This window comes from Triturus cristatus, chromosome 6, assembly GCF_964204655.1.
Source record: "Triturus cristatus chromosome 6, aTriCri1.1, whole genome shotgun sequence".
In the NCBI taxonomy this organism is placed as follows: Eukaryota; Metazoa; Chordata; class Amphibia; order Caudata; family Salamandridae; genus Triturus; species Triturus cristatus.
This window is the reverse complement of record NC_140589.1, coordinates 327,361,073-327,384,226: the sequence shown is the minus strand read 5'-3', so window position 1 is coordinate 327,384,226 and position 23,154 is coordinate 327,361,073. Positions and strand designations below refer to the sequence as shown.

The 23,154-nt window shown below is 46.4% G+C and overlaps 1 non-coding gene and 2 pseudogenes across 1 annotated transcript; all 3 read left to right on the top strand.

The window, feature by feature from the left end:
- The first annotated feature begins 2,105 nt into the window (after window positions 1-2,105).
- On the top strand, window positions 2,106-2,279 carry LOC146816817 (U2 spliceosomal RNA; annotated as a pseudogene).
- Window positions 2,280-4,052: 1,773 nt separating this feature from the next.
- Window positions 4,053-4,243, top strand: LOC146816816 (U2 spliceosomal RNA). The gene has a single exon (XR_014964921.1). It is a non-coding gene; the product is annotated as a U2 spliceosomal RNA (small nuclear RNA).
- A 9,101-nt stretch (window positions 4,244-13,344) lies between these two features.
- On the top strand, window positions 13,345-13,515 carry LOC146816815 (U2 spliceosomal RNA; annotated as a pseudogene).
- The last annotated feature ends 9,639 nt before the right edge of the window (window positions 13,516-23,154 follow it).

The following is a 23,154-nucleotide window of genomic DNA, read 5'->3' as shown; positions in this document are numbered from 1 at the left end:
CACTGCAGAGGGATGGTGAGAACACCAAAATGCCCCAGAGAAAGCTGCCTACACGAAGAATCAACAACTCATCTGATATGGAACTGCCCTTATGTGCAAAAACTATGGAAAAAGCTGAGGAAACGACTGAAACATATCACCATCATGACAAACCTACAACATGAGAACATTCCCTATGGCCTGGGACTACCCTCCCTAGACAAGGAGTTTGCATGGAAAATAATCAATGCGGGGAAAGAAACCCTGTGGGCCTCCAGGAACCTACTACTCTTCTCGCACAAACAGCTGACCACCAATGAATGCTTAAAGTAGTGTTTTTTCCCCCTGCTTCCTCCTCCCCCTCCCTTCTCCCTTCCAAAAACAGCGGCAAAGGCAGAACGAGAGCGGTAGTGGTAGCCATGGCTACCTACTCCAGAGTTGCAGAGGCTCCCAAGGCTTCTGGCTTTGACTTCGTGCCCAACTCGGTGTTAATTACTGTTGAGGAGAAATATCGCCGGGAAAAGAATGTTATTTTTATGGTAGATGAAGTGCTTAAGAAAGAATGTAATGTGGCAGAGCGCGCTATTGAATGTATCCAGGATTTTTGCAATAGGGGCATTTTCGATATCACTTTCTCTAGTGAGTCCATATGCCAGATGGTGTTACAAGCAACACAGAAGAATTGTGAACATAGGGCGCTACAGGGGCTCTCTTTCACCTCCATGGCAACACCGAAGGACAAGGTACTTGTGGTCCATATGTATAACCCTTAATTGGCCCGCATCTCATTGAGGTCTTCCTTGAAAGATACTGCACCACAATCCGAGGGGGAAAGAAAATTAAAAACATATGTGGGATATGGAATGGCAAGCGGCGCTATTTGGTCACCTTCAAGCCAGCCCCAGAAGGAGTGGGAGATTGGCACACCCGCCACAGACTTTCACTCAGGTTTTCTTGTATATTCCGGACAGCCCCTTTCTTGCAGGATATGCCAGCAGTTTGGGCACTCGAAGGACCAATGCTCAGGATTAGTGTGTAGAAATTGCAGGGGTACTGATCACAAGGCTGCCCGGTGCTCAGCCCCCAAGAAATTTAACCTTTGTGGCAGCAACTCCCACTTGTTCAAGGCCTGTCCCAAGGGACGTTTCCCCTATGCCACAGCAGCAGTCTCCGAAGGCATGCCCCCTTAGTCTGTCTGCAAATGGCAAAGTGGCGAGATTGGATAACTTAAAGTTATGTAAATAGTTTTTCTTTATCAGTATGTTTAATGTCTCTCGCTTGGACTTGCACCCTGCCACCGGTAATTGGATTGGCATTTATATAGGCCTTAATAAAGTATCCCCTTTTTAAGGGGCTAGTTATATATCACCCAGCCACTGGGTAATTAAGATTGGCATTTATATAGGATTCAAAAACTGTAGTTATGGCTTTTTAGAAAAGTTTAACATGTAGGTCATAATAAAGTCCTCCTTTCAGGGGTTAGTCTTTTCTGTCTTGAAGCTGCCAGGACATATTTAAACAATGTTTTTTATATAGAGTATTTAATAAATCCCCTAATGAGGGATTAGATTTTAGAGTTTAACATGTAGGCCATAATAAAATTTCCCCTTTTAAGGGGTAAGTCTTTCCTGTTTTCAAGGTGCCAGGAGATATTATAAATCCCCTAATGAGGGATTACATTTTTAGAGTTTAACATGTAGGCCATAATAAAGTTCCCCTTTTAAGGGGTTAGTCTTTCCTGTCTTGAAGTTGCCAAGGGATATTTTGACAATGTTATAAATCCCCTAATGAGGGATTAGTTTTTAATTTAAAATGAAGGCCAAAATAAAGTCCCCTTTTTTTAGGGGTTAGTCTTTTCTTTTTCACCCTGCCACTGGGTAATAAAGATTGGCACTTGTATAGTTTTATAGTTTTGACTACACTTTAAAATATGTTAGTACAGTTTTTCCATACATAGAGTTTATTTTTAAATTTGGAGTATGCCTTAAAAGTAATAAGCCTTTAATGTTTCTGTGAACACATATGATACTTTGTATGTTTTTTCTCTGTATTCAAAGTTTTGCCTTTTTATACAATGTACATTTTGTTAAATATTTATTTTTGTACATGTACCTTTAATTTCAATAAAGGCTTTTCACAACAAAAAATCAGTTTTTATCAGTTTAATATCTGATACGTCCTCTATATGGGGACCATATATTAAATTGATTTTTGGAACAGGGAGATGGAATAGAAGCTTGCTCTGTCCACTCCACGCATCAACCTGGTATTGCAGTACCTCCAGGAATGGTGCACTTTCCCACCCGGGGAAAACAATGCTGTTGAAAGATAGATGAGAAAACGAAAGTAGCGCTTCACTACCAAACCCTGTAAAGTAGCGCTACTGTGTTTGCGCGAGAATAAAAACCACCCTGGTCACCGCGTCTTGTTTTATTTATTTTATTTATTTGCCGCTTTGCGGTCATTGCGCCGTGCTTTATTTATTTTTCAAGTTTTTTGCACTTTGAAACAGAAAATTTCAGAAAAAGACTGCTTTTCCAGCAACAGAGTTTCATTTGTTTTTGGATCCATTTCACTGGGGAACGCATGGAGGGAGTTTTCCCAGCAAGTCAGTAGGATCGAGGGGGGGGGGGGGAGCGAGAAAGAGAGAAAGAGAGAAAGAGAGAGAGAGAGAGAGAGAGAGAGAGAGAGAGAGAGAGAGAGAGAGAGAGAGACACTGCCCTTGGCTTCTTTGAACAAGATGAAAAATACAGAGTCCTTTTCCTTCTTTGCCCGCCCCGAACGGCCAAGCCTTATCTATAGGCCTTAGGCTACAGGGGAGCAGTGTCCCGGGCAGGCGAGGGCGAGGCGCCGGCCACTTCCTGTCGGGGAGCTGTCCAGGGCATCCTGGCCTCATTCCCAGCATCCCCCGGCTGCCAGGCTTTCCGGCCAGCCGGCTGGAAGCAGAGGACAGGAAGGGGCGGGGCATGCAAATGCTAGAAAGAGGACAACGTGGATATGCTAAGTGACGCCTAACGAGGCGAGAGCCGTGGAGGACTCTGGGAGCCGGGAGAAGGCCCAAGGCCAGGACCTCCTTTCTATGGGCACATGCTGAGCTCCCACTAGGAGTCAGAAAAAGAGGCGAAAGGGCCTCAAGCGACGGTGCGAGGGAAGACCCCGGTCCGGGTCAGCCAGGGAGATTGCTCCGGGAGGTGCGAATTCCGGCACCATTCTGGTTATCGCTTCTCGGCCTTTTGGCTAAGATCAAGTGGCTCAGCGCTCATGCTTGCCTACCAGTCAAAGCCTTCCAACATCGCCGGCGGCTAGCACCTACAGGACAGTGCCCCAGAGACTCCTGCCAACACGAAGAGACCATCTACCACCTGTTTTGGACTTGCGCACACGCCCGGGCCTGCAAAACATTGCGCATATTCCGTCATTATCCTTTGAAATGGTGTTATACGGCTGGTCCTTGCCAGAACAATATCTTTTGACTGCATGGCGCATCCTGAATTGTGGCAAAGAGACACTATGGGAGGCACGCAACGCCCTACTTTTCCACCATAAAACATTGCATCCTGTTGCCTGCAGAAACATTTGTATGAGCAAACTGTATACATATGTTCACATTGACAGCACTCGCTGTGGGGCAGCCCAGGCTAGAGCTCTGTGGCATGTGTCGGACTGGAAGGGTTGGGTAACTTGAGAACACTAAGATAAGTATGCCCACATTGTTACTGATCGTCATACCTAGCCCCGGGCTTGGACTATGCGGCCTCCTTTCAGCGGAGCTCACTAAGACACTTCTGCAAGACACTCGAAACTTCTATGAGCCCACATTGGTAATGCTCGCTATGGGCCCCCAACCCAGGCTTGAGCTCTGTGGCGCCACTCAGACTGTAAACCAGGAGGGCACGGACGATATAACCGGATACATACCGCCCTGCCACCGGGCATCAAAATGGATTGGCACTTGTACAACCACCCCCCCCCCCCCCCCCTATATGTACCGTCTCCGGCTTTCGAAATTTCACATTACTTATGTAACGACCGCTTGGAATGAGTCTTTGCACTTGTAATATTTCTCTGTAACTGTACCTTTTAAACTAAATAAAGGTTTTCAAAACAAAAATCTGTTCTTATCAGTTTAATATCTGATACGTCCTCTATCTGGGGACCATATATTAAATTGATTTTTGGAACAGGGAGATGGAATAGGAGCTTGCTCTGTCCACTCCACGCATCAACCTGGTATTGCAGTACCTCCAGGAATGGTGCACTTCCCCACCCGGGGAAAACAATGCTGTTGAAAGATAGATGAGAAAACGAAAGTAGCGCTTCACTACCAAACCCTGTAAAGTGGCGCTACTGTGTTTGCGCGAGAATAAAACCACCCTGGTCACCGCGTCTTGCTTTATTTATTTATTTATTTATGACATTGATCTGCCGCAAACGAGCTTTATTTATTTATATATTTTTCACGTTTTCTGGAACTTTTTTTTATTTTTATTTCCTTCTCCATCCAGACGCTGCACTTTGGAAGAGAAAAATGTCAGAAGGAGACTGCTTTTCCAGCATCAGAGTTTCCTTCGTTTTTGGATCCATTTCACTGGGGAACGAATTGAGGAAGTTTTCCAGCAAGTCAGTAGGATCGAGGTAGAGACGGAAAGAGACGAGGAAAGGGAGGGAGGGAGAGAGAGAGAGGGGGGGAGGGAGAGAGAGGGAGGGAGAGAGAGAGAGAGGGAGGGAGGGAGGGAGAGAGAGAGAGGGAGGGAGGGAGGGAGGGAGGGAGAGGGAGGGAGGGAGGGAGGGAGAGGGAGGGAGGGAGGGAGGGAGGCAGAGAAGTGGACACTGCCCTTGGCTTTTCTGAGCAATGAAGGAAAATACAGAGTCCTTTTCCTTCTTTGCCCGCCCCGCCCGTCCCCGAACGGCTACGAACGGCCACGCCTTATCTATAGGCCTTAGGCTACAGGGGAGCAGTGTCCTGGGCAAGCGAGGGAGAGGAGCTGGCCATTTCCTGTCAGGGAGCCGGTCCGGGTCAGCCAGGTAGATTGCTTCGGGAGGCATTAATTCTGGCACCATTCTGGTTATGGCTTCTCGGCCTTTTGGCTAAGATCAAGTGCCTCGGTGCTTGGTTTTGTCTAGGGCTGCTTGGGTTTCCTGCAGCTCTGTAGTGCTGGGCCTTCGCATCCTGGCTTGTCCGGGGCAAGGCTGATGCTCTATGGCTGTCACGTGGTGGGGAAGGCAGCTCTTAAGCGATTACAATTGATAGCGTTTTGTGATTCGTGCACTGTACCTTTGCGTATTGTATATTCTGTCCTTTCATGTCTGCAGGTGTCTTCTGACGCAGATTGACAGGTGCAAGGAATTTCAGGCAGCTGCATCACAACCTTCAAGACCGGGACAGTTTCCTCCATTTTTCTCCTCTGTGCCCTGCTGGTATGGGCTCTGGCAGTGCTTAATTTGTAAAATATTAAGTGCCAGGGCTCTGACCAGGAGGCCACTGCAGCTTGCACCACCCAGCGCCCCTGTCGTCACTGCCAAAACAACTACTAATCCCCTCTCTCGCATTTAAATGCAACAGTAAAGATTATTCCGGGTCCCCAAAGCTAAAGGAATGGCTGGGGGAGGCAGGTATTAGTGATTTTTTATGTATAATTTTTCCCTAAACAGCTGTTATACTGCTCCTCTCTAAATTACATGAGCAGCGCCACCTTGTGGCAGACTGCTTTAAGTGCGGTGTTGACAATTAGGTGCCGGTGCCAAGCACCGGAAACCAATTAAGTGCCGGTGCTCAGCACCGGAAAGCTCCGGCTCAAATTAAGCAGTGGGCTCTGGTCTCTCAGCGCCTCGACGCTGGGGGGCTGGGGTCCGCGCTGGTGGGGTACGAGGGAGTCGGAGAGCTGCGTGAGAGTCATGTGGACACTGAAGCATCGTTGCCGTGACAACAGCACAGCCGTGTGGAAGACGAGGTGCTGATTCCCAGCTCGCGCTGACAGCCGTTTTTCTCTCACTATCTCTAAATCTTTAACTCTTTCGCTACCCCTTCTTTTCAATTCTGCTCCCTTAGTCTGTTTCAGGATGTCGTAAGGAGGTCCTAGAGCAGGCATTCGAAGGCACTTTTTCCTTGCTATTCACAGTCAAGCAGGAGTTCATGTCTGGTGATTAAAAGTTGAATATGTCCAGAGTTGATTTTGTACAAATAATTTTGCAAAAAATGTTGCATATTGAGGCTAGTGATTTATTTTGTGTAATTGCTCTACCTGCTGGCAATGGGTGGGATGTAAGTTTTCAATCTGCTGCATGTTTAAATCATTTTTGGTCAATGTTGGAAACTGAAAGAGGGAAATACGAATTGGCTTTTTTCAATGTTGATGGTTTAACTGATCTAAGTTCTAAGATTATCATTATAAAAGGTATAATGAAACTGTGAGTGAGCATGATATACTGATGTGGCTTAAAAGAAATTGCAAAACTGTTCATAATTTGGAAAAAAGTGCGTGACATTTTGGCCATATGGATTGGGTCCTGGCGAATTTCAGTCAAGCTAAGATTGGATCAGTCTGGGGTGGGGGGCCTGTGTCACTTACCTCCATCTTTCATGTTAGGTCCCAATCGGATTTTGTTGTTCTATGCTGGTCAACCAAAGTTGTGTAAAAGGTGCGGAGAAAGGGACCATGTCCAATCTGAATGCACAAAACTCATCTGTTCTAACTCTGGATGTGAAGGGCATGTGGCCAAAGACTGTGTTGAGAGGCGTCTGTGTAATCTGTGTGGTAAAGGTCACCTTTATCGAGATTGTCCCTCATCCTTTGCCAAAAATTGAAAAACCCCCAGAGCACTTTCACCAAGTCTCACACTAGTGATATCAGGGCTGGATTACAGAGCACAGTATTGAGTGATACAACTGTTGATGAAGGATTGGTAAGGGTAGAAAAGGAGAGCACAGCTGCTGATTTGGCACACAACACACCAGTTTTTGAAAAAGAGCGTGCTAAAGAGGTGGAGGGACAGGATGTTGTAGCAGAGGGTCAGACTCCCCACCGCGAGGGCACTGAGGGAGGAGCGGGTAGTTCCCAAGGTAATGTAGCCTGTAAGGCTTCAGACAACGGTGATGGAATTGATGCACTAGACCTACCAGACAGTATTTTTGCAAAATTGTCCTCTGGTTGTGTCAGGGGGGACTAAGACGCTAAAAAAGTTCCTGAGGCACACTTGCAACTCAGAAACAGTGAAAGGTAAATTCTGGAATCCGCTGTCCTCCGATGGAGAGGATTCCATGGATGAGGCTGAAATTGAGTCTCTCCCACCCAGTCAGGTCCAGCAAGATTCTGAGATGGAGGTTGGTGAGGGAGAGAAAGACAGTGAAGGTATGACATAAATTGAACAACATATTGCAGAAAATGAAGGTCAGCTGGTGGCCAAAAAACTGAAGTTGGAGCGGAAAATGGAGATACGGAAGAGCTTAGAAGAAGGAGAGGCAAAGGAAATCGTGAAAAAAAAGAAATTACAAGCGACATCTGCAGAAGGAGACATGGAGTCATCTCTTGATACAGGCACCATCAAGGGTAAGGTGAGGAGCGGCAAGGGTCAGGATGCAGGGTCCACAAATAGGGCACATGCTACTGACAAAGGTGAAGGGTTGGTGAGCCAGCAATCTCTGATTCCAAAAAATGCTTTACCACAAAGAGTACCGGTACCTGTGGGAGGGAGTGCAAGAACCATGAGGGGGAGGAAGCCTAACTTAGAGGAGGTAGAGGGTGCGTCACAAAAGAAAGAGAGCAAATCTTTAGGTAAGAAGTTAAGCTCAGAGAGTAGCGAAAGTGGTTCAGGAAATAACGGAGAGTTGGGAGCAAAAAGTAGTGACATAACCAAAAGTGATGCAGGAGAAAAACGAAATCTCAAGGAGTTGATCCTTCTGGACTCCCAGGTAAATAGTGAAGATGATCTGTTCATGGTTGTTGAGTCTACTCCGTCTAACAAGTATGGCTAACGTTTTTCATTTTTCACATTTCTGCTTGGTTTTAGTAATGGCTTTACAGATTGTTTCTATTAATGTCAGAGGTGTATGTAGTGAGGAAATGAGGAATAAAATGTTATTTTGTTTGGGAGAAATGAAGGGGGTGGATGTTTTTTTGTCTCCAAGAATGTCAGATTCCTTTCAGGAAAGACTACTCTTGGTGGCGGCAAGCTTGGAAGAAAGGCCCTTCATTTTGGTCTGGAGAAGACAGCAATCGGAACAGAGGAGTGGCAATTTTGGTGGCGAGCAGGAAGGTGAGTATTATTGACTCCACAGTGCTCAAACCAGGGAGAGAACTAAGAGTAAAGGCACTTTTCCAGGGAGCTCCCTTTAATTTTCTAATGTCATAAATGCCGGCGAGGAACGTTGTCGGCTCCTCGCGCGCCTGCCCGACGGGAGGAAACTACACTTCCCGGCGGGCAAGGCGCGCACACGGGAGACGTTGTGACGGCATTTCGGGCGTTGTGACGCCGTTTCCAGCGCCACACCCGTAAAGGTGGTTCCGAAGCAGAAGACGGAGCTGGATATTCCTTTTGTGTCCTGTGAGCCTGCGTCCGGAGAGCCTTAGTTCAGAGATCCTTGGTCCCGAGTACATTAAGGGTGCACACGCACCGAGACCTCCTTTCACCATAAGGTTACTGACAGAGTGAGCGTGGAACTGTAAACAGCCCAGGGCATTCCACGTTCGTGCATTGAACGTCGTGGGGGTTTCGAGCAGGGGGAGGCAATGCTTGGCAAATTCAGCTAAAATGCAAACACGAGTTGTGTGCCCTGAATCTGAGTGAGTGCGGACTTGGAGTATGAGAGGTCAGCAGTGTTAAAGTATTGGCCGTGCCTATTTGTGTATCTAACACTGCCCGCACCACAAGAGAAAGCTTGTAAACAGTAAAGCACTTCTGGGTGGAGCACTGAGAGCCGAAGCCGGGTTTCGAACCGGCAATGAGATAGTGCAAACAATATTGAGATTGCCGAAGCCGCGTTGAGAAACGGCGGAGATATCAAAGCACACCTTGGTTTATGTTCTTTGGAGGAATGAGTGTCGTCAACTTGTTATACTCTACGAGTATTGTCTGTTCTATGTACTGTCGTGTATGACCTTTTGTGTTTTGAGCAATAGGGGCTAGCTTAGCAAGGCTCGAGACTCCTGGTGAGGCATCGTACTCTGAAGCTTAGGGTATCTGCTGGCCGTGACAAAGAATAGAACAGAACCTCAGCCTATTCATGAGATAAATGAAATCCGGTGTTTTCTTTTCTTTTACAGGTATGAAAAACACAGGTTAGGATATACCTAGAGTTCCTGTACTGTAGCCAGAAAACAAATAGGTGCAGTGGTCTAATTGTGTGTTTCTGTTTGCAGGTCTCCCCCCCCGCAGTCCCCATCCTTTCCTTCCCTCACTTGATCCGATCAACCTTCTGTGCTGTCATAGCAGTCGGAATTGAGACGATCAAGAGGTGGAACCCCTTGTGCAACGAACCAACTCCGAAGTATCCAGCGGACTCCACGTAAGAGCTATCGGAGCCAACATCTAAATACATATGCTCCTACTAATAAGGAAGAACAAATTCATCTCTTTGAAAATGTTTGCAGAAGTGCATGTTTGACCAGAGGGAGTTTAATTTGGGCAGGAGATTTATAACTGGTTTGACTTTCATCTAACTGATGCTTTTTTACAGGCAAATCCTGGGAGGAAGACTAGGACTCAGGCTGGGGGAGACGGGAGTGGGGATGAAGTAGGTTTTTTTTACCTGGCATGGACCAGACTTATCATTGAGGTCCAGGATTGATTTTGTGTTTATCTCAAATGACTTGAAATGTTCAGAATGTGCACTTGAGCCGCTTTTCTTTTCAGATCATATGGCACTAAGGGCAGAAATAGTTTTGGACAATGTGAGAATACATGGCAAAGGTGTTTGGAAGTTGAATGTCTGTCTTTTAAAGGATGAAGGGCTGAAGAGGCTCTTTTCTGAACGTTTTGAGGGTTGGAAAACTTTGAAAGACTTTTTTAATAGTTGGACTGATTGGTGGTTATGGGTTAAGGTGAGAATTAGTGATTTGTTTTAGAGAGGAAGGTAGAAAGCTGGCAAAAGACAGGGTGCGCTATTTGAATGTGTTACAGGGACGCTTGCAGAGATTATATGGCATGGTCAGATTGGGCATGAATGTAGTGAAAGAAGTGCAAGACTTGGAAGAAGAGATTGAAAATATATACTTGCTGTGTCTGGATATAGTAAGTCCCTTGCCAGAGCTGAATGGATGGATGGAAATGAAAAATGCTCACGCAGAAAGTAATAGAGGAACAAAGAGCAGCTGATGGATGGAAGGACAGTCAGGGAAGGTTGCAGACTACTAAGGAAGGCATGGGTGAATTGTTGACGGAGTTTTTGGAGGATTTATACTCTGAACAAAATTGTCAGTCCCTCTGAGTCAGCGGTTTCACTGGCAGTGATCAAAGACACACTGACCTTGGAGCAGAAGCAAAGCCTAGTGAAATACTTCTCAGTGGAGGAACTTGATATAGCTATGAGTTCCTTTGAAAATGGAAAGTCGCTCGGTCCAGATGGACTTCCTATTGAGTTCTATAAAGAGCTCTGGCCGATTTTGAAGGACTCAGTACTGGAAGTCTGTCAAGAGCGGAAACTTCTTGGTGAAACTCCCAAGAAATTCTGTTAAGGAATCATTGTTTTATTGCACAAGAAGGGTGATAGAGCTGAATTTAAAAATTGGCAGCCTATCACCCTGCTCAATACTGATTATAAATTGTATATGAAGCTGTTGACTCTGAGGGTGGGTGAGATTATTTCTGATCTAATTTCTCCAGACCAAGTGAGTGCTGTTAAAGGGAGGCGGGTTTCAGATTGGTGGCTCTCATTAGAGACTCTATTCGATTCCAAGTACAGGCATTCCCCTTTGGCTTTGTTGAATCTTGACTTTGAGAAAGCTTATGATAAACTCTCATAACTTTTTATGGCAAGTATTGGCAGTAATGGGCTTTCCTTTATTGTTCATCCAATGGCTACGACGGATATTGAGGCTTCTACCAGTAAAGTGTTATATAATGGTTGGTTCTCCAGGGAATTTCATGTGAAGAGTGGAGTGAGGCAGGGGTGTCCTATGTCTCCCACTCTGTTTGTGCAATTGAATGTCTCAGTAAAATGATTCAGGGGGATACACATATTTCTGGGGTACATATACCTGGGAGTGGCGGACAATCTGTAAAAGTACAACTCTATATGGATGATGTTACACTTTTATGTACCAATAGATTGACTGTAAGAACTGCTTTGGACAAAGTTGACACTTATTGCAAAGGTTCTGGCTCTACACTTCATGGTCATACGTCTCAATGCATGCTTTATGGGAAGTGCGATGAGGATTCTTGTCCAGAAATTCAATGAATGGAGGATGCTGTAACAGTGCTGAGAGTCAAGTTTGATACAGAAGGCCAAGGACAGAAGAACTGGAAGGAGAAGATTCCACAAGTTTCCAGGACTCTTGGGTTATGGTCATTGAGGGACTTGTCTTTTGAGGGGAGGGTTTTTGTATTAAGGACTGTGTTATTGCCCAGTTTGTTTTACTTGGCTGCAGTGTTTCCTCCACCGCGAAGAGTACAAGTGATCCTGGCACGGAAGTTCGCGCTTAGCTTCTGGAGAGATGCAATGGAGCCATTGGCTAGAGACATTCTGTACAAGCCAAGGAGTGCAGGGGAAATGAACTTACATGATCTGCGACATATCCTTCATTTGTATTTTGTTTTTGTTCATTTACACATGTTTTTCTTTGCCTAGTCCAAAGCGGGAACTTTTGTGAAATATAACCTAGGTTTTGTTTTAAGATCCCTGAAAATGTGGACACCAAAAATGTTTCACCCCTTGCCTTTTCATCGCCTGAATGTTATGGTTTTGTCAAAAGTTTTTTGGCTGCTTATCAACTGCAAACGCTAGAATCTTTTTATTGGAAATAGTTTAAAATAGTGTCTGATTTTGTGTCCAGCAGGTCACCGGTGACTACATTGCCAAACATGGCAGAAGAAAGATCCAGAGCCGCTTGGCTTGGAATGGCCCATCCAAAGATTTTAGGTTTCCATCGAGATCGCCATTGGAGGGCGGCACATGAGGTATTACCAACGAAGAGAGCCTTGCACCGTAGATCCTTAGCGTTATCTCCAGGCTGTCCTAGGGAGGGATGTCGAGATGAGGAATCAGCTGCGCATGTCTTTTGGGATTGCCCTTTTGCAACAGCAGTTCTCTGCAGTACCTGACACATCATCTATTGGAAGAACAGCTGACATATCGTTTGGTGATGCACGCATCAGGCATGGGACCTTGGCACCCAGAACAATGGAGAGTGGTTTGGTACATTATTTCTGCTGTGAAGACTGCTCTTTGGGATGCTAGAAACGTGATGGTGTTAACAAACAGACACTCTCTCACCAATTGCTGTTTGGAGGATTGCTCAAAAGGCAGTTAAAGAGTACTTTGAACAGGATGTCAAAAGGAAGAGTATGTCTTGGGCCGCCTGTGTTTGGGTCTTTCGTCTACCCTGAGAGGCGTTTGACCCCTGGACCGCAGGGGTAGGGACATAATCTATTCTCCTCCTGATTTTCAGGGCTTCATTGCGCCTGGACTCTTGATACTCTCTGTAAACCTGCATGTAATGTGCTTATGTTTACATTATCTTCCAATTGTTTCAGCTGAACTGTATGTTTCAAAACACCTTTGTACTTCTGCACAGAGGCAAGTGCTGTGCTTTGTACCTTTTTAGTATATGTTTGCTTGCGTACTTTTGGTTGGAAGCTATCCTGCTGAACTCTGCTGGACTTTGGCTGCCTGTCTCTGATCAGAACGGTGCAAGAAGATGTCTTCAGTTTTTATATCCAGAGAACATAAACTTCATTTTGATATGCTGTCTGTAAGGGGTAAAAGGGCTTTCCCTCCTGAGTTCTGTCACTCATTGGCGGGAACAGGATTACTATGCGCAGTCTGTTTTTCTTTTTTCGTAGACCTTTCCTGGGTGGTAAGGAGTTGCTAGCGCGGTGCTCTGCTATGATTGTTGGAAAATGGGGTTTCTTGATTGATACTCTAAAATGGTGCTAGGCCTGGATGTTGTTTTTAGTTTGATAGTATTCTTGATGTTTTTTCCAGTGTTCTGCTTGGGGAGTTTTTGTATATATTTGTAATTTTTGATGACCTGTTCTTAATTTAACATGTGTTTTTTTCAGATGTATTACTCTAGTTGTCTTCTACAATGCCGTAGAAATGCCATTGTACACTCATGTATTATTTAGAGGTCGCCGCATTCCCCTGCTTGTTTTTCTGTATGATATGTAATTATTTATTCCCTTGTATTATACTTGATCTTCAATGAAATATATTTTTTAATTAAATCTGTTCTTATCAGTTTAATATCTGATACTTCTACTATCGGAGGACCATATATTAAACTGATTTTTGGAACAGGGAGATGGAATAGGAGCTTCCTCTGTCCAGTCCATGCATCAACCTGGTATTGCAGTACCTCCAGGAATGGTGCACTTCCCCACCTGGGGAAAACAATGCTGTTGAAAAATAGATGAGAAAATGAAAGTAGCGCTTCACTACCAAACCCTGTAAAGTGGCGCTACTGTGTTTGCGCGAGAATAAAACCACCCTGGTCACCGCGTCTTTCTTTATTTATTTATTTATGACATTGATCTGCCGCAAACTAGCTTTATTTATTTATTTATATATTTTTCACGTTTTCTGGAACTTTTTTTTATTTTTATTTCCTTCTCCATCCAGACGCTGCACTTTGGAAGAGAAAAATGTCAGAAGGAGACTGCTTTTCCAGCATCAGAGTTTCCTTCGTTTTTGGATCCATTTCACTGGGGAACGAATTGAGGAAGTTTTCCAGCAAGTCAGTAGGATCGAGGTAGAGACAGAAAGAGACGAGGAAAGGGAGGGAGGGAGAGAGAGGGAGAGAGGGAGGGAGGGAGGCAGAGAAGTGGGCACTGCCCTTGGTTTCTCTGAGCAATGAAGGAAAATACAGAGTCCTTTTCCTTCTTTGCCCGCCCCGCCCGCCCGTCCCCGAACGGCCACGAACGGCCAAGCCTTATCTATAGGCCTTTGGCTACAGGGGAGCAGTGTCCCGGGTAGGCGAGGGCGAGGCGCCGGCCACTTCCTGTCGGGGAGCTGTCCAGGGCATCCTGGCCTGATTCCCTGCATCCCCGGCTGCCAGGCTTTCCGGCCAGCCGGCTGGAAGCAGAGGACAGGAAGGGGCGGGGCATGCAAATGCTAGAAAGAGGACAACGTGGGTATGCTAAGTGACGCCTAACGAGGCGAGAGCCGTGGAGGACTCTGGGAGCTGGGAGAAGGCCCGAGGCCAGGGCCTCCTTTCTATGGGCACATGCTGAGCTCCCGCTAGGAGTCAGAAAAAGAGGCGAAAGGGCCTCAAGCGACGGTGCGAGGGAAGACCCCGGTCCGGGTCAGCCAAGGAGATTGCTCCGGGAGGTGCGAATTCCGGCACCATTCTGGTTATCGCTTCTCGGCCTTTTGGCTAAGATCAAGTGTCAAGTGTAATTCACTTGGATCTGGTTAGGGGGCAGCTGAAACCGAGTTCCCTAGAGATAGCTGGGCCTTCGCTCTACGGCTTGTCCGTGGCAAGGCTGCGCAGTCTCAGGGGTGAAAGGTGACAGCAGGTGCGCGGCTCTCAAGGGACACCTGGGGGAGACTGGGCCTTCCTCAAGGGGTCCGCACCAAAAATCGGCAAAATCGGAGAAATCACCCGCACATAGCTGCGCGGTAATTTTTGATTTGGAGATCGGAAAATCGAGAGACCCTGGGTGCACTTACACAGTGCTCGGCTCAGGGTCACTCAAACGGGCTGGCACAGGTGAGCCATTTTCACAGAGGGAGCAGCGGGCGGACGGCTCCCCCTTCGTATTTCACGCTTCGCAGCTTGGAGATACCCCGGGCGCACCAGGCAGGTGCACGGCCCGGGGACACTCCGAGGATCGGATCCGCCTTTTACACATTAGAGGCATCCTTTAAAGGGAATTTGTGAGCGTACAGCTAAGCCTTTAGCGACCCAAAGCTTGGAGACACCCCGGGCGCACCAGGCAGGTGCTCGGCCCGGGGATACTCCAAAGGGCCGAATTATTTACTTTTCGTAACGTTTATCGCGGCAAAGATAAAAATTTGCCTAAAACGAGATCGCGACTCGAATCACGTCGAAAGAGGGGCCCCCAGGCACACCGAACGGCCCTCGGCCGGGGGGGGCACGCAAAAAAGGAATTATAAGCATCCTCCCACACACGGAGGAAAACAGGAACTCAAAGAGCAGAAGAACGACAAGGGGAAACAGATCAGGATAATCGCGAGCCCCCAGGCGCACCACACGGTGCTCGGCCAGGGGGCACGCAAAGGAGAAACTGAGGCACATCCCCTCCCATTTTGGAGACACCCCGGGCGCACCAGGCAGGTGCTCGGCCCGGGGACACTCCAAAGAGGCAGAAAATTTGTTTTGACGCGGCGCAAAGGAAAATTTCGAAATACAGGCCAGAGCTGCACCCAACAACACCCCACCCTCACGTCACTGAGCACGAAGAGGGGGGCAGCAGCAGGCCGGCATTCACATCGCGAGCCCCCAGGCGCACCGGACGGTGCTCGGCCAGGGGGCACGCACACATAAAGGCGAGATGGCGGCGGCGGCAGCACCAAAATCGTACGCAGCAGCGGCCGGTGACAATACCTACTACGCCAAAGATGACGCAAGGATGAAAGGTAACACGCCAATGTCCAACATTAGGTTTACGGTTAGATTTGAAATATATGAAAGCGCACAGGAAAAACGCAGCATTAAACATTTGATGGAAGTAGTGCTGCGCCAAATCTTTAAGAAAGAGCCCGCACAGACAAAGTGCATACAAGACTTTAGAAAAAAGGGAATTTTTGACATCACTTTAGGATCAGAAACAGATTACCAAAGCTTTTTGTATAATCTAAACACGAACAGAAACCACCCAGAACTGAAAGGTTATATAATCACGGAAATAGCAGTGCCCAGGGAAATACCACTCACGGTCCATATGTATAACCCCTTCGCACCAGCAAGTGAGATCGAGACGTTTTTACACAGATACTGTAGTAAAGTCAGGGGAGGAAACGAATTACGTAACGAATGGGGGGCATGGAATGGGAAGCGAAGGTACATGGTGGTACTAGCCCCGGACAGTTTGGGTGTGGGGGGGACAAAACACCCACCCCTGAATTTCTCTATTGGCCCAAATAGGGGTTTTTTGTACTACCCAGGGCAGCCAATCTTCTGTAGACAATGCCTACAGTTTGGACATACAAAGGAAATGTGCACAGGGGACATCTGTAGAAATTGTGGAATAAAAGGCCACAAAGCCCAACAATGTGAATCTGCGAAAAACTGCAACTTATGTGGGACAAAAGACCACCTTTACAAACAATGCCCTTTAAAAAGACAGAATAGCGCACAGACACCCTCTGACAAAACAAACACAGAAGAAGGAGGGAAAGACAAAGAGAGCACAAATAGGGCAGAGGAAGTCAGCCCACACCCAAACACACAAACCGGAAAGGAGAGAGACAACCAAACACTGAGTAAAGACACACACCCAACACACAGCAAAGAAAGAGAGGCAACACCCACACAAATAGAGTCGAATACCAGCGAACCAGAACTAACCCAAAGTGGCGCCACAACATGCATAGTACAGGAGACACAGGAAAGTCAGCAGCCAGAGGTGATTATCATCTCACAGCCACTACCACCACAACACGACACACAGGACAGCGACGCAAGCACACACATGACACCATCAACACCAAATAGAGCGGAAGAAACAAGAAACATAGAGGAGGAGTGGGAAAAGTCCCTATCAAACAAACAGAGGAAATCAAGAAGGCTCAAAAAACAAATAGATATGGAATTGGAACAAAAAGAGCAGGAAGAGGACGAAAATAAAATGTTAGAGGAGACACCTACCAACGACCAAATAGCAGCAGAAAAAGAATATAATAAGATATGCGAACAGAACGACAGACAGCTCCAGAGAATCCAAAAAAGAAAGATACACAAAAATTTACAATATACTGAAGAAGCCATACAGGTTAGAAACAAAAGAAAAAGCTCCACTCAGATAAAAGACAACCCCTTTGAAGGACTGGAGGGCCTAATCGCCTTTGACAGCACTTCAAATAGATTCAGCAGCCTGGCAAGCCTAAATGATGCAGAAGGCATCAACTTGTCAGGCCTGACTGAGGCCCTAAAACAAACCCTATCATCTCAAGAAAATGAGATGGATACTGAAGACCTACTCATTCTTCTAGGAAGTGAGGAGGAGATAGGCAACCCCATCCCAAAAGGGGAGGAAATGCAAAATACACCTTTGAGAGGAAACAAAAACGAAAACAACAACTAAAACAAATATGTTTCACACCCTAATAAATATAATGGCTATAGTTATAGCCACACTAAATGTTAGAGGGTTAAAGCAAACTACCAAAAGAGCAGCAGTTCTAGAATATTGTAAATTAATTAAGGCAGACATCATTTGCCTGCAAGAATGTCACCTTCCTTTCAACTACAACTATTCCTTCCTTCAAGAAGAATGGGACCTAGGACCCTCCATATGGTCAGGGGGGGGAAATAAAAATGCTGGTTTAGCCTTTCTGTTTAAGAACCACCATTTCTCCATTACACAACAAGAAGACATAGAGCATGGGAGAGCAGTCATGCTACACATAATGTACCAAGGACAATCTTTCCGCATCTGCAATATTTATGGTCAAACGGCAAAAAATGAGAGACATGAACTTTTTGAAAACTTACAGCATTTCCTTTTAGGCTGCACCCCTACGATAATACTAGGAGACTTCAATTGCATACTACATCCAGATGACAGAGTAGGACTAAACCAAAGATATACTTTGGATAAATCCTCAAAAAAACTACTGGAGATAATACAAAACCTAAAACTAAAAGACTCTTTCACATGCTGCAACCCAAATACCACGGGGTACACTTGGATCTCAGACGATCAAAACACTGTGTCTAGAATAGACTTGATACTAGTCTCACAACACATTCAATGCATCAACTCGGAATTACATGATAGCTGCCTATCAGACCACCAAACTCTGATGACAGAAATCTTAATCCCTAACATGACTAAAAAAAGCAGCACCTACTGGAAAATGAACACCTCACTACTTCAATCCCAAGAGACTCAAAAAGATTATTTACAGAAATATGAGATATGGAGAGAACAAAAAGGAGAATTCACATCACTGCAAAAGTGGTGGGAATATGTCAAAATACAAACAAAAAAATTCTTTTCACAAAAAGGAAAAGAATTAGCAAAAGAGAAAAGATTTGAGTATAAGGAACTACAAGACACCCTTGCAAACCTTAGTGAACTACAAGATGCAGGGGTACAAGTCTCAGAAGAAATCACCAAAACCAAAACGGACATCAGAAATTGGTTCACCAAAAAAGGAAAACAGACTATCTTTAATTCAAGAGTCCTCAAGTTCGAAGAGGACGAAAAGTGCAATTCTTTCTTTTTTAAAAAAGCACAAAAAAATCACGCACTCATAGAAGAGCTGGTAGACGAAAAAGGGAATACATCCAATAGTCAAAAGGAAATGGAAGAAATAGTACACACCTTCTACTCCAAACTTTTCGACAAGAAAAGCTCTGAGGAAACAGCGAGCGATGAACTATTGGAATACTACGATAAAGGTCTATCCCAAGAAGAACAAGCATTTTTAAAAAAACCTTTTACAGGGGAAGAATTCCTAGATATCATACAAAAAGCACCAAAAAACTCCGCCCCAGGCCAAGACGGCCTACCATGGGAGTTTTATAAAACTTTCTGGAGAGAAATGGCAAGAGACCTAATGGAAACAATCTCTCAGGGGGTAGAACAAAAAAATTTTCCACACACTTTCACACAAGGATCAGTAAAACTAATACACAAGAAAGGAGACTTAAACAACATCAAAAATTGGAGGCCGATAACTTTGCTAAATGTGGACTGCAAAATATATAGCAAAGCTATCACAAACAGAATAAAGAGGGTTCTAAAAACTTTAATTGAACCAGACCAGACCTGTGCAGTCCCAGGCAGGAAGATCTGGGACAGCCTCATCACCATCAGAGACGCTATCAGCAGAGCTACAGAAGAAGATAACCCGCTAGGAATACTATCACTGGACTTACAAAAAGCCTTTGATAGCGTCTCACACACCTACCTTTTTAAAGTGCTAAGGAAAATGGGTTTCCCAACAGAATTCTTGGAAATGATTCGAAGGTTATATGAAAACGCAACCAGCAAAATTATAGTTAATGGGTCACTAACTGAAGAAGTGCACATAAAATCGGGAGTACGGCAGGGCTGCCCCCTGTCCCCAGCTCTTTGTCTGCGCCTTGGAACCACTACTTTGCAGGCTAAGAAAGGACAAGATTATTAAGGGTATTTTTGTACCGGGGGCGGATGGGAAACAAGCAAAATGCATCGCTTACATGGATGATGTCACAGTGCTGTGCCCAGACCCTCCCTCGGTCAGACGTGTACTCCTTCATACACACTTCTTTGCGCAAGCTTCAGGTTTACTCCTTAACACAGAGAAAAGCACATGTCTCGCAATTGGGAGATGGAATCACCTGGCAAAATTGGAAGTGAAAGTGACAACACAACCCACAAAAATCCTGGGAATTACTTTCTCCCAGGATCCAGAAGGGAAAAATAATTGGCCATCCGTCCAGAGCAAGATAAACCAAAAGCTAGGGTTATGAAAAACAAGAGCCCTATCCATGACCGGGAAAACTATGGTTATAAAAGCGGTCATCCTACCACTCATCCTTTTCTTCTCTGTAATATACCCACCGGACAAGGAAACACTTAGACAACTGCAAAAGAATTTGTTCACTTTCTTTTGGAACTCAAAAATGGAGAAGGTGAAAAGAACCATGGTCTTCAAAAACACAAAGAACGGGGGGAAAGGGGTACCAAACTTGTACTTATATATTTTCACGAACTATTTTTGCCTCTGCCTAAAGGCAATACGTGAGAATAGGAACATTGCCGCAAAATATGTACGCTATGGCGCAGGAGACATCTTCTACAAACTCAAGATATTAAAAAGAGACAATGCATTACCGGTGGCCTTCTTTCCAAACAAACTCTACGCCTGCCTGGAGCCCTTCACAAAAATGTTACTACAGCTAGAAGTGAGTAAGAACTGCTTTGAATCAAGAATCCTGCTGAAGAACGAACTCCAGCACCTGGAAAAAATGGAGATGGTCAACAATCTTTCAGAAAACCTTTCCAGACGAGTTTGGGAGAAGACTAACCACTTTGACATTACAAACGCACAAAAAGACATTGCATGGTTAGCAGTCTCCAATGCCTTACCAGTTAAAGCGTTTCAACACAGGAGGGGTCTCGCCAAATCAGCCCGATGCCCGAGACCAGGCTGCCCAGGAGAAGAGACAATAAGACATTTTTTATGGAGTTGCCACTTTTCAACAGAATTTTGGGATAAAATGCAAATGTTTATTAAACACATAACCACTATTGAATGTCTGAATTATGAACTCATATTGTATGGAATAGGGGGAAATCTGTCAAAAAATAAAGACAGGACCCTATGGCAAATAATTAGCAGTGCAAAAGAGAGCTTATGGGGTGCAAGAAACTTACTACTTTTTAAACATAAAGCACTGGAAATAAAAGATGTAATACACATGTGCCTAGACAAAATCATGCTATTCTACTATGTTGATAGCAAACACCAAGGGAAAGACATAGCAGAAAAAAGATGGAAACAAAAGAAATGGGCAGAATGGGTCGCATAAACACAGATTCACTTGAGAATAAAAGTGAGAGTCATTATATGTAATATTTCGATGGAAAACCGGTAGGCAGGTGCCTGCGTGCACCCCCTACACAGGGTACACTGTATGCCACCCAATGGGATTGGTTAAAATGTATATATGTTCTAACAAATTTTAAATAAAGTATATTTTTCAAAAAAAAAAAAAAATCTGTTCTTATCAGTTTGAACGCGCAATTTTTGCGCAAGTAAAATTTGATTTTAACAGTGCTATGACTTCGACTTGGAAGTGAATAAATGCTGGAGGCCTAAAAAACCTCCTAACACCCTTCACAGGCCTGTACAGTACCCAGACCTCTGGTAAGGGGATTTATGCTTAGGTGGCCGCACCTATAACCCTGCCTTAGCTCTAGGGAGCGACTGGACAGTGTTTCTTTGCACTACAGACCATTGTGGTCTGTTGGGAGACACCCCAGGCATCCAGGCGGAGGATCCAAGGTAAAACGGTAAAACCCGGCGGTAACCCAGAAAAATTACCGGTAGACCCAAAAATCCTCCAAGATGGAAGAAATGGACACTGGAGCCCCAGTGAACATCCCAGACGGCATCCCCTCACCGGACGCCCAGAACCCCAACCCCCTGCCCCCTGGGGAAAGTGGCCCAAGGGCAAGTAAGGACGCACCTGCAGAAGCAGGCACCAGCGCTGGGAAGGCTGGTGCCCCAAAGGCCTCAGGGCCTCAGGCCTCAGGGCCAAAAACCCCCGGACCCAAAGCCCCAGGGCCAAAAACAGGTGCACCTGAACCCCCCAAAGCTGCTCAACCAGGGACCGGAGGGAAGGGGGAGGCAGGGACCAGGCAAGGGACAGCCCCCGAACCCTTCAATGGGTACAACGTCACCCACAGGCACGCCCAGGTCATGCGGTGGGAGATGAAAGATAAGGCAGGGGCCAGACTGGAAAGATCCACGTTCTTCAGTAAAGTTCTCCAACCAGCGGGGGTCCCAGTGGCAGACGTACTAAGCTGCCAGGCTTCAGCCTCAGGCATGATCTTTCTCCTAAGCTTTGTCACCCAGGCCCTCTTCAGGAAGTACTGGGATTTCTTCCAGGCAAAAGAGAAAGAGGCACCCTACAACAGGTTCACCCTGACAACAGGAGTAGCGCCAGAGACCTCAGAGAAGAGGGTGACGGTCGAGATGACCAACCCACACATCCCAGACAAGGACATCGCGTCACTTCTCATGAGGTACGGCACCCTCCAGGCGGGCCCCACAAAGGTCAGAGACGCCGACGGAGTCTGGAACACGACCTGGCGAGCGACCATCGACCTCCACAGAGATCCTAAAGGGAGGGATGGATTAAAGCACCCACCGGCAACCTTCTACCTAGGCGCGGACGAGGGGAGGATCCGTTACACGGGACAACCTTTCACCTGCAGGAAGTGCGAGGGAGTGGGACACGCCGGCAAAGACTGCCCAAAGAAATTTTGCAGGATCTGTAAGCAGTCTGGACACGACGCAGGCACATGCAAGGGGATCAGGATCTGCAACCTCTGCGGAGGGGAAGGCCACTCTTACTACCGATGCCCCAAGTCTGACCTGCCAAAGAGTTACGCAGCGGCCGCCTCATGGAACCCAACCTGGAGACACACCAGACCAAAGGTCTCCCCGGCAGCCAACGCACGACTAAACACCCTCCTGACAGAAGCCAGAAACGAGGCTGCAAAACCAACAGCAGCACCCAGGAAGGGAGACAAAGAGGGCCAAGTTCCTGTGAACCCGATACCCACAGGAACAGGCCCGACTAACCCAGAGGACCCCAAGGCGGGACCAGTCGCAGCGGAGGACCCAGCACCACCAACTGAGACGACACCGCCCCAGGAGACACACCAACCCATGGGAGGCCCCGAGGACGGAGCCCCACAAAGAGCCCCGCCAGAGGAAGCCCCAGCAGAAACAACCCCAGCGCCAGAACCAGAGGTCAAGGAAGTGGAGACGGAGGTAGAAGACTCTGCAAAGGCAAAAGGGAAGCAAGAGAGGAAGAAGAAGAAAAAGAAGAAAACGAAGGGGAAACCCGAGGACAGCAGTGGAGACGAGGACGACAGGCTCCAGGAATCATGGAACCAAGTTCGATCCCAGACGCTGCACCAGAAGACCACCAAAGACAGGGAGGAGGCAAAGGAGCAGAGACGCACCAGCGCCAGAATCCACAAGGCGGCCTCGCACGGAACACCGCAACCCGGGCCAAAGGCGGAGACGTTGGAGGAAGGGGCAACACCGGAAAAAAACCCCCAGTGAGTCAACGCCCAAAAAAGGAAGATGCCAACCAGATAAGAATT